At 35.8% G+C, this 14,917-nt stretch overlaps 1 long non-coding RNA gene across 2 annotated transcripts; it reads right to left on the bottom strand.

The window, feature by feature from the left end:
* Positions 1-2,026: 2,026 nt before the first annotated feature.
* On the bottom strand, positions 2,027-3,353 carry LOC148698203 (uncharacterized). 2 transcript variants are annotated; one of them, XR_015960353.1, is made up of 2 exons: positions 2,929-3,353; positions 2,027-2,771 (listed from the first exon to the last, which is right to left on the bottom strand). It is a non-coding gene; the product is annotated as an uncharacterized LOC148698203 (long non-coding RNA). The 2 variants fall into 2 exon arrangements; XR_015960354.1 differs by having other exon boundaries at positions 2,027-2,757.
* Positions 3,354-14,917: the final 11,564 nt, after the last annotated feature.

Here is a 14,917-nt window from a genome sequence, read left to right as displayed (position 1 = left end):
GATAGAGTCAGAATTATATATATGCAAGTATATGAACTCTAAGCAGGTTGTAGGAAACAATAAAATTGTAAAGGCTTGTGGAATTTTGAGTAATTTGATGAATGTATGAGTGTATCACAATGATTTTTTTCGTTCGGTGATCACTTTTCTTGATATTAAATGTGTATTTCCACCTATAGTAGTACAATATATTTTCTTTTGATCTATGTACTTATGTCTATGCAGATAAGCATTATTAGGCGCAATACTTCACTCTCAAATCATTGGGGGGCAATAGTTCACTCTCAAAGTCCTTTATTTGGAGGTGTTCAAAGAAATGTGAAGTCTTCAAGTGACAATGTTCTTGTTATTGGAGGTCTAAGGATAGTTTGGTATTTCTTAGTATATGTCATCGTTTTTGTTGTTAGCTTTAGCATACCGCTGTAATATTTCAATATGTGATTTTTTTATGTAATCATTATATTGTAGTAAATGTGTAATTTTGTTTATAAGTATTATATATATATATATTTATTAAATAATATTTTATTAATTTTGGATTTTTTTTTTATATAACGGGCAACAATAGTGGTCAATTTGTAATCCACAATGGGAAATGAGAGGACATCGATGGGAAATGAGTCCTGCAAGTCTGATCACTAAAACACTACTAGGGAAGAGAGGAAAAATAGAGAGAGGAGAGATGCAGATAGTCCTGACTAGCAGCCATACGAGCTTATTGGTTTTCCATCATTAGTTGACCCAAGAATAAAGAGAAGGAAGGGATTAGAAATTAATTAGGAGTAGAGAGAAAGGAGTTGAAGATATTCATATCCTTCTCGCTTGGGATGTCAACCTGCAGTACGGATACATATTCTCAACTCTCTTTATCCTTTCCGTTTAGCTAATTCTTATCAATATTTCTTTCGGTTAATCTGTCGTGGATTAGCTATTGTTTGCAAAACTAGTATTATATATATATATATATATATATATATATATATATATGCAAATGCCTAAACCCTAGAATGGTATAAAATTTGAAAGGGATGTCTATAAAACTTTATCAGCCTATATAGATTAAAACACAAGTAGACGCCATGGACGAAAGGTTGGTGCGCAAAGAGTCTTCTACGTTGTACTGATCCTTAGCAATAAAACTGTATGGGGAGTTTGTGAATATTGCATGTCTCAGCAAACGCAGGGACCTTCATTTATATAGGCATGTTAACCTAATAGGCTTAGCCCATCATTGAGACCTGATAGGTAACTGAATATGTCTATATCTCCTTAACCAATTAGGAACCCCTTTAGCAAGAGTAATAACTTAATATCACATTCCTTTTGCAACAGGTAAAGTCCAAGTTAATTCCCTAATCCTAATTTGATCCTCAAGTGACGTACAATGATTGTGAGACTACAAAATCTTATGAGAACTGAATTTTACTCCAACATTCTCCTACTTGGTCGAAACAAGCATGGTATGAAACTTAACTTAAGAAAAACCAAATTAGGATTATTTTAGTGGCCATGGAAATTACTTAAACTCAAAGTTCCTTATACATTCTGTCAATTAGCACAATCACATAGAACTAACAAGTCTATTGGACAAGGGTAACGTCCATTGTCTTCATAATCACATGTGTGAGCATGGTTAATCACATGAAACACCATTAAGTGAGAAAATCGAAATATAAATATCAAACTTGATGTAATGTATTGATATTTTAACTTCTAAAGTCCTCCTTGATCAGACCATGTAAGTCTGCTTAATGCTTCAAAGGAAGCCCTAAAAAAACTGTTAAAAGAAAGAAGAATAATGACTGAAACCTTATGTGCCAAACCCAGTCGGTGCTAGCATGATGATTGGTGTAACTATTAGAATACCTTAGTTTTCTACCTTTAATGAAAACAGTATCTGAAAACTTTCTTCATATCATCTTGCAAGGCTTGGACTTTAAAGCATTAACTTTACTTTTTACTTTATAACTGCATTCAAACAGCCACACACATATATATAAAACAATCAACAAGATCATAATAAAGATAACTGAAAATGCTTCAAACTTTATAATCCAAAATCACGGACCAGCCAAAACAGTATAATAGTCTTAGTGACTTCACTCCAGAATGAATGCAAAGGGAACTAACTAAATTATAAAACATGAATCTCCCACTACTTCAATGCGTCAAAATAAAAAACTAGGGCCATTTTCTTCACATGCACATGGAACGCTGCATTTGGAAGAGCTTTATTGAGTGGATCCACCAATATCGACTTAATATCAATGTAATCTATTTTGACTTGTTGCTTCTTGACTTCCTTGTGAATCATCTTATACTTGAGATCCAAATGTCTAGTTCCATTAGACCTATTGTAATTTCGAGCATGGAAAACAGAAGTTTTGTTATCGCACCATAATTGATTGGGCCTAGCAATCGATTCGACAACATTCATGCTAAATATGAAGTTCTTCAAACACACAGCTTGTGAAGTGGCTTCATAGCAAGCTACATATTTAGCATGCATAGTAAATGTTGCAACTTCCCCTTGCTTTGCAGTTTTCCAAGACACTGCTCTTCCAACGTGCATGAAAACATAGCTGGAAGTAGACTTGAGAGAAACTGCACACCCCGCAAAATCTGAATCCGATTAGCCAATCAACTCAAGGTTGTTGGTCCTTCTATAGCAGAGCTTATAAGTCATAGTCATTTTCAAATACCTCATGACTCTCTTTACAGCCATCCAATGAGTGAATTCGAATAGGCCAAGACCTTCTGCAAGCATGTAACTAGACATAAGATAGTTCTACATCAATTTGCATATAGGAGAAAGCCTTGAAACTTATTCATGCTGATACACTATAATTAACTACCAATTCATGCTCATACACCAGAATTGACTACAAAAATGACTGAATTCGAACATAAAAACTTCACAAAACTCACCCAATAGAGCAGTGAAAAGGTCTTCACTGTCGCTGCAACCGAATCTCCCGAAGAATCGATCAGATTATCGCCCAGGCTCAGCAGCTTTTTCGCTCAAGCTCAGAGCTTCGTCATCCTCGCCCAAGCTCAGCCCCTTTCCCTTCGCTTGATGAGCCAACTTCCTTCATCTTCCCCTAACGCATCACCAGCTCCTTTCCCTGGCTTTCCTAGAAATTTCCTAGTTTTACTCGTGAATTTTACGGGTATTGAGAAACACTAAAACACCTGGTTCTACCGATACACTTGGCTCATCTCCTCCATCAGATTTCGGTCTGCACTTAAGGTCTGTACATAAGGTCTGCACCGTAGAAACGCCCAATACACTCCCTTGCTCTGTATCTTACACACCACTCTGGTTTGACGATATGAGCCCAATTGGCAGTAACTGCTAACCACCTTATCTCGTATTTTTCACATCAATCAAGCTTTTGCGAGGAAGTTTACCAATTTAGACGGTTAGTTTTATTTAAGGTCGTAAAAGACGCTAGGCGCTAGTTGGATGGCGGATTGGGACTTAATGCCTAGGCGGGAGTCTAGGAGGACTAAGCAACTTTAAGTAAATTTATATCATATAAATTGATTTAATTTACTATATAATATGTAAATAATGTGTTATTTTTCAAAAAGAAAATATATATGTTGTTGTGGCCAACTTATCTGACAAGGTTAGAGAGGGGGGCGCCAAGAGAGAGACAGAGTGGAGAAAATGTATGGATTTTTTTGTATGTATGAGATGTTGTGAGGGTGTTTTATTCCCCCTACACAGTGTCCTTATTTATAGTAGTAAAGAGGAGAAGAATCCTTATCCTCTAAAGAATACAATCCTAGTAGGGAAAGAATAACTAGTAACCAAATCTATTTAGGACTTACACAATCACACGTTAATATATTAACACTTCCCCTTGAGCATGTCAATACTCAAGCAGATTCGTCATTAGTAAAAGTTGAGGAAGTCGACTTATCAGCACTGATTGTGGGAACACATTAGTCTCAAACAAAGGAACTTGCATATGAAACTAAGTCTCTCAAAAACCCAATGTCTCTGGTGAAACCCAAGTGCAAAGTCAAATAAAATGTCCATTGAACGTACATCTGGGATATGACCAACACATGATGGGTGCATCATCAAAACCCAGTTAGGTAGCAAAAAACCAAAGGAAAAAATGCTCCTCATCGTATGAAAAAGAGAATATTAAGATCAAGCAAGTATAGTTAGGGATACTCCCCTGAGTTTGACATACTTCTAAAGAGAATTAACAATGTTACAACTCAGAAAGTTTATGCATACCAATTCCTTGAACATGCTTTTGAAACGTTGTTATTGGCAATGATTTGGTGAAGAGGTCGGCCAAGTTGTCTTGGGAATGGATTTGTGTGACTTCAATCTTTGGATGCTCTTGTTGCCGATGTGAGAAAAAGAATTTCGGTGCAATGTGCTTGGTGTTGTCTCCTTTGATGTATCCCTTCTTGAGCTATTCAATACATATTGCGTTATCTTCGTTGATTGTTGTAGGGACGTCAACGATGGAATCAAGATCGCAAGTGTTTCAAATATGTCCCGCAACTACTCTTAGCCAGAAGCATTCTTGAGTAGCTTCATGTAAGGCGAGTATCTCAATACGGTTCAAAGAAGTGGCAACTAAGGTCTGTTTGGTTGACCTCCAAGATATTGTGGTGCCTTTAACGGTAAAGACGTAACCCGTTTGAGAGTGCCCCTTATGCGCGTCAAATAAGTACCCTACATCGGCATAACCAACAAGGAGGGAATCGACTCGAGAATCAAAGGGGTTTGTAGCACCTCTCGAGGATTCGTAGGGATAGAACAAACCCAAATCAACCGTACCCTTAAGATAGCGGAACCTATCTAGTGTCTGCGTGTTGGTGCATTACTATATCTTGCCAAAAGATTGACAGGGAGTGAGATGTTAGGTCTAGTGCATTGAGCTAAGTACAATAAAGCGCCTGTCGGATGATAGGATTAAAAGCACACCACAAAGTAGCAAACAAATGTCCTATTGATTTTCCTTATTAACACTAGGATTTATCAATTGTAGCATATGAAAATAAAGGTCTTTCTTGCAGAAGATTGTTTTATCTAACTACTCAAAATATCATAAAAACTGGGTTGCTGTTCCTATTGACTAGCCATTGAAAAATAATTATTAGGCTGGCTTAGACTTATCTAAATTCAATGAAATGTTATATGAGGACACTAGACACACAGAGGTACACTCACACCAATTTTCGAGATTTTTGGATTTGATTTGCTAATTTAATTAAATTCAACAAAAATAGGATGGCGACAATGATGAAATGATGAAAAACAGAATTTAGTTCACAAATCAAGGAAACGAGTTAGGAGAATTGCTATTCACCACCAAATAATCATGCAAACATGTTATGTTTCATTAAAATTCCTTTTATTTTCAGATGAAGATGCTCAAGTTGGCTCACTCTCTCTTACGTAGTATGTTAAGAGAATGATGTTTTCAACTTAACTTAGTCCTAGCATGCAATATAGAATGACGTGTTTGTAGATTTAACAAGTAGAAATCATTAAGAATGGAAAGAATTTGAGTCATCACAGGGAATTGTAAGTACCGGCATTGTCTTACTTATCCTAGAAATTGATTCACATATTAATCGCAACTAACAAGTACTACTCTAGAACATATGTAGGTCTTCATTCGGTAAGGGAAGACACACACATAGTCATAGCATTAGAATCTTAGATATGCTTACTAAGTATGCATCCATAGAAAACATATAAAGAATTCATCATTGAGATAGACAGTGAAACAATTTTCATCCATTCATAAACGTAATCCAAATAAAATGTCATAATAAACTTGCAATCATATTCGGGCCTTCAAAGCAGCCCCTAACTTCTGAAAATTTAATTACTCATAATTCTTAAATTAAACCAAAAGAAAGACATGAGTTTGAGAAGATAAAACCAAAAGAATCGAGTGCTATCCCTGCTGCCTCTTTCTTTCCTCTCCCAACGCTGCTTGCTGCTGCCTTGCTTCCCATTTTTCTTATATCCCCTTTTTCTCCCACGTCCTTGCTGCATATTCTTTTCTTCCTATTTTTGTTTGTTTTGTTTTTTTTTTTTCCTTTCTTTTCTTCTCAATAACTCACCAAAACTTAATGCCCATTTAGTGATGACAATAAGGGAGAGGAATTGGAAAAATAATTGTAACTCCTTGGTAGCCTTTATGTCAATTACTTCCACTTAATCCTCATCTTTATTTCCATTTCCTTTGATATTTGAAGCAGTGCGTTAATTAGCTGGTGGGAATATAAAGAGAAAGCAAGCTTCTTTTTTTCATGAAAAAGAAAGACTACGGCCATTCTACACGTGGTGATCAAGTTTCCTGCATAACAAGAAAAATTAGATGTATCAATTCAACCCAATGGCACACACAAATGCAAGTAAACGATATGCAAGATAATTTCCAATTCAATTGACTTGCCTTAAGAATTATAATATACTTCCTTAAAATGATACAGTATCACAAAAAAAATGTAAAAACATGCTATGACCTAAACTAATGGCAAACTTATCACCAGAGATGTAGTTTCTAGGGATAAAATAAATAGTAAAATATGCACTCATCAAATACTCCCACACTTACATTTTGCTAGTTCTTGAGCAAAAGAAAGAAAATATGAAAAAGTAAGGCTTTTTAGCCAAAATGATCTCTGAGATTTGCATAACACATCACTTTGGTCCCTCAAATTGCTCCGGGACACTTAACGGAGATTTTAATGGAAGGACCAAAATAATGGATGGTGGACAATCTCAGAGACCATTTCTATTGATTTTCAATCTCAGGGACCAAAGTGATGTGTTATGCAAATCTCAGGGGCCATTTTGGCTAGAAAGCCAAAAAGTAACAACATGAAAAACATTAGCTTCCCCCTATGCAACCCTCATAGAATTTTATTCAAGAGAACAAATCACCAAGAACCTTAGTTAGCAAAAAACAAGTTAATCCAAGCTAATCTTCCTTATTCAAATGTTAGCAGTAACTTTTTAATCATCCTTGAAGTGTAATTTGTATAATAGCCATGCTAATCCAATATCAAGTTTCTTTGAAACACCACATGCAGACATGTGAACTTCTCACAGGACATACACTCATTCGCACATATGTCAAGGTCAATGTGTTTCGCTCAAAGAATCAAATGTGAAAGATCTACCATAAGCTTGCATAAAGAATATCTCATCTCCATTGCTGATGATTGCAAAACTTAAATCAAGAGGACTTTTATTGGATGTAACGAGGCTTAGGGAGAGGGTTAAGCTTGCATAAAGAAGATCTCATCTCCATTGCTGATGATTGCAAAACTTAAATCAAGAGGACTTTTATTGGATGTAACGAGGCTTAGGGAGAGGGTTACAGAAATAAAAGGATAGGTAAACACAAGTTCCAAGCTACCTTGCAAGCAATTCTCTTGTTAAGATATATAAGAACTTAAGCTATCCAAGTACTCTACTAATACCTCCAACCACACCCCTAAACTTTAAAAACTTTTTATTTGCTATGTATACAATCCTTCTTTTTTTTTTTTTTTTTTTCTTCTTTTTTTTCTTCTCTTTTTATCTTTTGACATTTTTTTTTTTGTCAATTTTGCACACAACTAAATACAAACATGAATACCCCCCACACTTATTCTTTTGCCAACTCCTTCGTATGTACTTCACAAGCATTTCTCATAAGATAATCTCACATTACTCACTAGTTAGCTTGAAAAAGGGTAAGGAAAAGTGTTTAAGGTATAAGGGTAAGACATATCTGGTGATAAGAAATGAAAGGCTCAACATATACGACTCAAATTGGCAATCTCAACATATACGACTCAAATTGGTGATCTAATGATATCATTTTTCTTTAGAAAACATGCTATTTGGGCCATGGTGATAATCCTAATGCCTCTATCCTTTTCAAGTTCATGCAATCAAATGACAAACATTTCGAAAGATCGTTACGCAAGTTCCATAAGTTCATCACATAGGAAAGAATAGGAGTGTATGAAAAATGCACACTATCAATAGGCTCAAAAACTCACATAGGTTGTATATGGTCACTATATTAACATACGAAGATTTAAGTCATGCTTTAGTTTCACATCAACAACGCTATGTGCATTTGGTTTTTCAAATGTGATGAAACATGTACAAAGCTAACAAAAAAAATAAGGAATTTCACACAACACATGCTTACTAAGTTCTTGATCACCATGGTTTGAATTCAATCCAATTATATCATTGGGTCAGGACACTAACAAAAATCTAATTCAAAAAAATAAAGAAAACCAGACAATATTTTTGGATTTTCAATTTTTCTAAATGTTTTTGTGTTTTTTTAGAGTAAACAAAGCTAAGGAAAAAAAAAAGAAAGAAATAACACGAACACAAATCAAACTAGTTTTTAGTCGAAGGTAAGAAAATTTTCAATTAGGTCATTTTTTTTTCAATCCTTACCCCAAACTTAAATTGGACATTGTCCCCAATGTCAGAAAACACAATTTGACAGAAAATAAAAATAAAATAAAACAATAAGAAACGAAGTAAAGCATTTGGACTGAAAAACTTACCCGGTTGATTGAGTCAAATCAAGCGATGACCCCCAAACTTCAACTCCAAGGGTGGACATGATCAAATTTTCCTACAAAGAAAAGAAATACTTCAGTTTAACGATCAAGAAAATTTAGAAAAAGAAAATGAAAATTTGAAAAGGACAAAAAAAGACAAATGAATAGAAATATTGGGTTGCCTCCCAATAAGCGTTTACTTTTACATCCTCAGTCGGACGGTACCAAAAGTAATCATTCAAGGGTTGAGTCTATGCCCATTCACTTTGATACGTTCCCGGTCTCCGCACTCTAAATTTCCACTACACCATGAGGAAAAATATTAGTTATAGCAAATGGACGAACCCATCGAGAATGAAGTATACCTGGAAATAACGGAAGGTGATAATTAAATAGAAGAACTTTTTGTCCAATGAAAAAGCTCTTCCTCAAGATCATCTTGTCATGAAATGCCTTCGATTTCTCCTTGTCTATTCGACTAGACTCATACGCATCATTCTGGATTTCGTCTAACTCGTTCAATTGAAGCTTCCTTTGTTTTCTGGTGGCACTCATGTCTATATTGTAGGCTTTGATCACTCAATAAGGTTTATGCTCCAACTCTACCAGAAGACAACATGGTTTCCCATAAACTAACTGAAAAGGGACATTCCAATGGGAGTCTTATGGGCTGTCTTATAAGGCTGTAATGCATCATTCAAGTGCATGCTCCAATCCTTCCTACTAGGACTCACAATTTTCTCCAAAATTTGCTTCGCCTCACGGTTCGATACTTCTACTTGGCCATTAGTTTACGGATAATAAGGTGTAGACACCCTATGTGTGACGTTGTACTTCCTAGCAATGCTTTAAATGTTCTATTGCAAAAATGACTCACTTAACCGTTGATGATGGCTCTAGGTGTTCCAAATCTTACAACTTGTTAGTCTTAGTAAAATTTGAAACAATTTTTGAATAATTAGTCTTGGTGGCTATCGCTTCCACCCATTTAGAAACATAATCAACATCTAATAAAATGTAAAGAAAACCATTTGAAGATGGAAAAGGTCACATAAAATCAATGCCCCACACATCAAAATCTCAACAATTAGAATAGGAATTTGTGGCATTTGTTTTCTTGGGCCCAAGTTCCCTGTTCGTTGACAACGATCACATGGAGCACAAAACTCATACACGTCCTTAAACAAAGCAGGCCAATAAAAACCACTCTCTAACACCTTAAGGGCTGTCCTTTTTGCTCCAAAATGGCCACCACATGCATAAGAATAACAAAAGGTTAGAATAGATTTAAACTGAAATTTAGGGACACACCTGTGAACACGAATTTCTTGACGATGAACGAGACAAGAACACGTGTACAAAGTAAATTTGTTTGTAGTAATGAATTTGTAGGTTACAATCTCTTTATAATTTGATCCTCTAATTTATCTTTGTAAGGTGGTAGATGTGTGATATTGTTGATCTAAGGGTTGCATGACTTGATCTTGGATGAATGGTTGCCTCAAGGATTTGGTTTATGACGAAGGAAGAACCGGAACGTGTAGCAGTGCTTGTTGATTCTTATGATGGTTATTGATCCAAGAGTCGTGATGACTTGATCTTGGATGAACGGTTGCCTCAAGGATTTGGCTTGTGGCGAAGGAAGAACCGACATGTGTAGCAGTGCTTGTTGATTCTTCAAAGGTTTTGATTAACCAGGGGTGCTAATCTAATATAAATTGACTTAAAAACACAAAAACTAAACTTAAAGACTCTAACCAGACTACTATGACTCAAAACAGATTTGAAACACTCAAAACTGCCTAAAACAATCAAATTGACTCAAACAGAAACTAAAACTTGATTTGGACGAATTTGAAAGTGCTTGTGACTCAAAATACTTAAAAACACAAAATAAGACAGATTATAATGACTAAGACTTAACAAAATATGGGGGGATTGTGTTTGAGCGAAATTAAATTTAATGGACAAATTGTAAAGAAAAACATATTGTAAGACAATTTGTGATGAACCAATGGATGATGGAATAGTTAAGGGGTTCTTCTCCACACATGAAATATATGCAACGTAAATCAATTTCCAGTTATCAATTCAATAAGTTATGAACCTCGACACTCCAAGTTAATTAGGTCCGCTTAAATTAACTTTTAGATTTCCCTAGAATCATTGAATTGGATGAATATGCATCGCAACCAAATTATTCCTAACAAGTTCTCTATATGAACAGCATGATAAAGGCACAAGTTAGAATCATTACGTTCTTTGGAAATCATAAGCATCGACAAGACATTTGTAACTATGAAAAGCATGATACTCCTGCCAGGAATCTACTTAACACGATCCTTCACTACTTACGAATATAAATTCATAACGATTAGGTGAAACAAACTTATACCCTAGCACCAGATTCAAGCATGCAAATTAAGCGTGCACTCTCAATCAACATACAAGAATAAGTTCTAAATCAAACAGTTAAGCAAATTGTATTCACGACTTATGCAACAATAACTGGAAGTAATCAACTTATTTCACATATATAATCATGGTTTCGAATACACCCTTAGCCAAAACGAATTTAGCCAATCATACTCAAAGCAAAACAAAGATTACATGAATTAGACATTGAAATATAAGATAGAATACACCCAAAATTGTTCAACAACTTAGAATGAAGAGCCAAACAATTGAGTGAATCTATCTCCTTTCCCTTGCTTGCGGCAGATTGGGTGATGATGGTTTCTGGGTTGTTTTGATGATGTAGAATGGATTTCGGGTGTTTAGAGGCACAACAAGGGATGTAGGTTGAGTGTGGATGAGTGTTTGATGGTTGGAAGGTGGTGGAGGACTCGGCAATGATGGTGGAAGAAGGTGGAATGGCTGGTTGTGTTTTTGGGTTGCAGAATGGTGTTTTGGGATGGATCGATGTGTATGAGAGTGAATGGACGAGTTTTTATGGTGAATCCTTCTCTAGGGTTCGGCCAAGGGTTGATTATCAGTGTTTTGGGAAGTTAATAACATACCTAATTGAGTTATGATTCAGATTTCCTAGTCTAAATAGAAAAGGTAAGTGAATAAAGTCCAAATAATGTCAGAAAAGGGGAATGCACGAATTTAAAACAAGTAAGGAATGTCCTTGCCTTGCAAGGAGTCAGAAATTAAATCTCTTGCATAACAAGGAAAGGGAATTTAAGGTAAGGTAAGAAATTGGTGCAAAAGAAGGAAGGAAAAGTCCATTCCTTGCAAGAAATCAGAAATTAGGACTTTAGGGAAAGTTTTAGAACTAGGAAAGTGAATTAAACTAGGAAATAGGAAATTGAAATCAGGAAACACAAGGGAAGGGTGCAGCACATAGTTTAGGGAAAGGTAAGACACAAAGCAAGAGGTATTAGAATAAGGGAAAGGTCTTAACACAGATGGAAAATAGGGAAGTTTACACCAAAATGGAAACAACCTTCCTTGCACGGCAAGGAAGGGAAAGTTGCAAAGAACCTTTGTTTGTTGTCCAAGGGTGCTCGGGAGCCATCTTAGTTGCTAAAACTTAGAGCGTTCTTGATTTAGGAAAGGTCAACCAAAATAGGAAACTTTGGCTTAACTTTCCTACTTCAAGTAGGAATCCTTGTGTGATTAGGAATCCTCGTCCAACTAGGAATCCTCATGTGAGTGGGAAACCTCCTTCAATTTGGAAACCTTCTCGTAATTGGAATCCTCGTCGTAGTTGGAATCCTTGTTGTAGTAGGAATCCTTGTCGTAGTAGGAATCCTTGCGACATCAACTCTTCAATTTTCGTCCATTCCTTTTGCTCCAAGCATAAGCTATCCAATTTGTGCCCAAAAGTGCTCCAAAAGGCTCCAAAATGCATCCTTTCGCCAAATACGTCTTATGAACCTGAAAACACACAAAAGAAGCTTAAAGAACTAAAATAACTAAGAACTAATAACATAAATGCACGAAAACAAGCAAACTAAGTCGCATAAATATGCTCCTATCAAATTCCCCCACACTTAGCTTTTGCTAGTCCTCGAGCAAAACGTAAAAACAAAACAAAACCTAAACCTTCCAACAATGGTCTCAGGGATTCTTAATGCACATGACATGTTCAAGATCATTACTCACATAGATTTTAGTCATCCTTACGCTTAGGCACATACGTAATCATAATCACTACTTACTAGTTCTCATTTAATCAATTTAAAACAACATTTGAATGTAGTAACATGCCTTAGAGAATTCACTTAATTTCTTACAAGATACTCTCTTATTTTCACACAGAATTTCTGATTACACACCCTACACTAAGTATATGTGAGAAGATTGATGTAAATATGAAACTAAACACTCACATATGTTTATAACAAGGAAAGCACTTTTCTGGAATGTATATGAATATGATCTCATGAAAGGAATGCTACTAATTAGATGCAAGAACCAGGGACACCATATGCTTACATCAATTCCAAACTCCACATTATTGAAAACATAATGATCAAGATTGAAGCATAATGGTTGTAACGGGTTAAGGGTGATTGGCTAACAATGAAAGGTAAGGATAACAAATGTTCTTTAAGCAATTGCAAGCAAAGTAATGAAATTTGACACTTAGAATCACTTATGATTGCAGAAACTCACTTAGACACACAAGGGGAAAATTCACACAACTCTTCGGGCCATATTCAACGTTTTGGACCCTTTCTTCAACTACCACAAACATGTGAGCTTATTTTCACTTATTTCAAACTCTTTTTCTTTCTTTTCACAACTTTTTCTTTTCTTTTTCTTTTTCCACGAATTTTTTTTTCTTTTTATTTTCACTCATGCCTTATTTCTTTTCGTGGCATATCAACACACACACACACAAAAATTTCCCCACACTTGTTGTTTTGCATCATCGAAAGGATTCCCTCTAAGTCATGCTTACTATGCTTCAAGAACAAGGGTATGGGTGGTCCTAATTTAGGCTAGGTAGGGATGATATGGGTAAACAAAGAACAAAGGCTAACACTGGCTCAATGGGGGTTATGACCTACAATATATAGTGCATGGGTTGGCTGTTTGGTTGATGGCTTCACTACACACTTCATCTTGATATATATTATGCAATCAATATCATGCTTTGAATGGACTAGATGCAAGTTCTAGCATTTGGAACTAAGTGATGAAACGCCTTCTAATTAGCAACCAAGCAAGAATAATGAGATCATGCAACGAGTTTGAAAACAAGAATCACAAATTAATACTCTCCAAAGAATGTTTAAAGCTCAAGTCTCTCAGGGTTGTAATGTTATTCTAAGTTCCTTCCTTCAAGCATATTACAAAAACTTAATTTTTTTTTGCTTTGGGATTAAACATGAATTCATAAACAACAACTATAACCAAGTATAAACCAAGAATATATCAAACTTCCATCCATGTTTATAACTCTCTTTCACAGCCATGCACATAAAAATCAAATCCTCATCATTGTGTTGGAAGGTATCCTAATACACAAACACACAAAAACAAACACAAAACTGACTCAAACCGACTCTTTTTAGTTGTTTCAAACTGTTTTTTGGATTTTTTCAAAGTAACACATAAAAAGACTTCAAAACATGTTAAAAACACTTAAAACAGTAGGAAACAAGTTTAGACATGTTAGGTGGTAATAGCCTACGAATTTCATGCAAAAATAGCTCAAAACAGAATGTTACCCCCTACAATTAAACTAAACATGGTCCTCAATGTTTTAGACTAAACTAACAGCAAAGGAACACACAAATAAACACATCACACATAACATAAAGTAAGCAACAAAGGAAAAGTTTTAGGGATGCAAATCTGAGTTTGGAGCGATTCCTAAGTTCTTCCTTTGTTGATTGCATGGGTAGCCTCCCATGTAGCGCTTTCTTTTATGTCTTGCAACCGGACGATGCCACATTGATCAACCTTCATGGGAACCCAAGGCATAGTGGGTGGTCTCCTCCATATCATGTTCTACAAAGCTCTTGTAGTAAGGCTTCAATCGATGCCCAATCACCTTGAACTCTTGACCTATTTTGAACCTGCGAACTTGGACTGCACCATAGGAAAAACATTAGTAATAACAAAGGGTCCAATCCAACGTGAACATAACTTACCCGAAAATAGACGAAGACGAGAATTAAACAACAACACTTTCTGTCCAACAGAGAAGGACTTGGTGCGAATCATCTTGTCATGAAAGGCCTTTGTCTTTTCCTTGTAAATGCGAGCATTCTCGTAAGCTTCATTCCGTATCTCCTCAAGTTCATTCAATTGAAGCTTACGATGAATTCCCGCCTCATCTACATCCATGTTGAACTTCCTCACGGCCCAATGAGCCTTGTGCTCCAAC

This window comes from Pyrus communis, chromosome 3 (assembly GCF_041283825.1).
Source record: "Pyrus communis isolate YQ-2024b chromosome 3, ASM4128382v1, whole genome shotgun sequence".
Taxonomy (NCBI): domain Eukaryota; kingdom Viridiplantae; phylum Streptophyta; class Magnoliopsida; order Rosales; family Rosaceae; genus Pyrus; species Pyrus communis.
Note: the sequence above shows the minus strand (reverse complement) of the source record. Positions and strands in the feature narration are given on the sequence as shown.